A 777-nucleotide genomic window follows, 5' to 3' on the forward strand; every position below is an offset into this window, starting at 1 on the left:
CCCCCCCCTAACGGACGACGATGACACGGTAGTAGCCATTCTGCGGTAACGATGCGGCGTGAATATTATTAAATACTCGGAGCGCGATAAAATCATGAGTTGTTGTTGCACGACGTGTGCACATGTGCTATAGGAACGATAATATTTTTTCATAATTTTTGGTGATGGAGAAGTATCCGAAAAATCCCCTCTACGCGGATTGCCCTTCGCGCGTCTACGGCTGTGGCCGGCGGCCTCCGGGGGCTAGCATGCCGCCAAATCTTGCGTAGGCAGCCTCTCATGTGTTTGGAAGTGTTGTGGTGGTTGCAAACGCCCTTCACGCGTGTCCGGGTGTGCCCCCCCTCACGGATGGCGCCGCCACCGGCACCTGGAGGGGGGAAACGGACGCATCGGGTCTACACAGAGGGGATGTAGCTGTCGGTTTGGCCCGGATGTTGCTCCCAGGTGTCCCTCTGAGCTGACCTAACACAATCGGGTGGAGAGGTCCACTGTTCAAAGCCTGTTCGTGGAAAGTCAAAGGGCAAGATCTCGTGGTAAACCGCTCTAGGGTTAGGGAGGACAGGGGCCCTGGGGGGGGGGGTAGCAATGCCACCGGAGCGTCGCACTGGGCCCTCATTCATGCGGGGTGGTGTGGTGGCATGTCTGAAGAGGCGGCATGCGTCTCCGGGGTTTGGCCCCCCTCACGGACGGCGCCACCGCCGGCACCTGGAGGGGGGAAACGGACGCGTCGGGTCTACACGGAGGGGATCTTGCTGTGGGTCTGGCACGGATGTTGCT

Source organism: Triticum aestivum, chromosome 2B (genome assembly GCF_018294505.1).
Source record: "Triticum aestivum cultivar Chinese Spring chromosome 2B, IWGSC CS RefSeq v2.1, whole genome shotgun sequence".
Classification (NCBI taxonomy): domain Eukaryota; kingdom Viridiplantae; phylum Streptophyta; class Magnoliopsida; order Poales; family Poaceae; genus Triticum; species Triticum aestivum.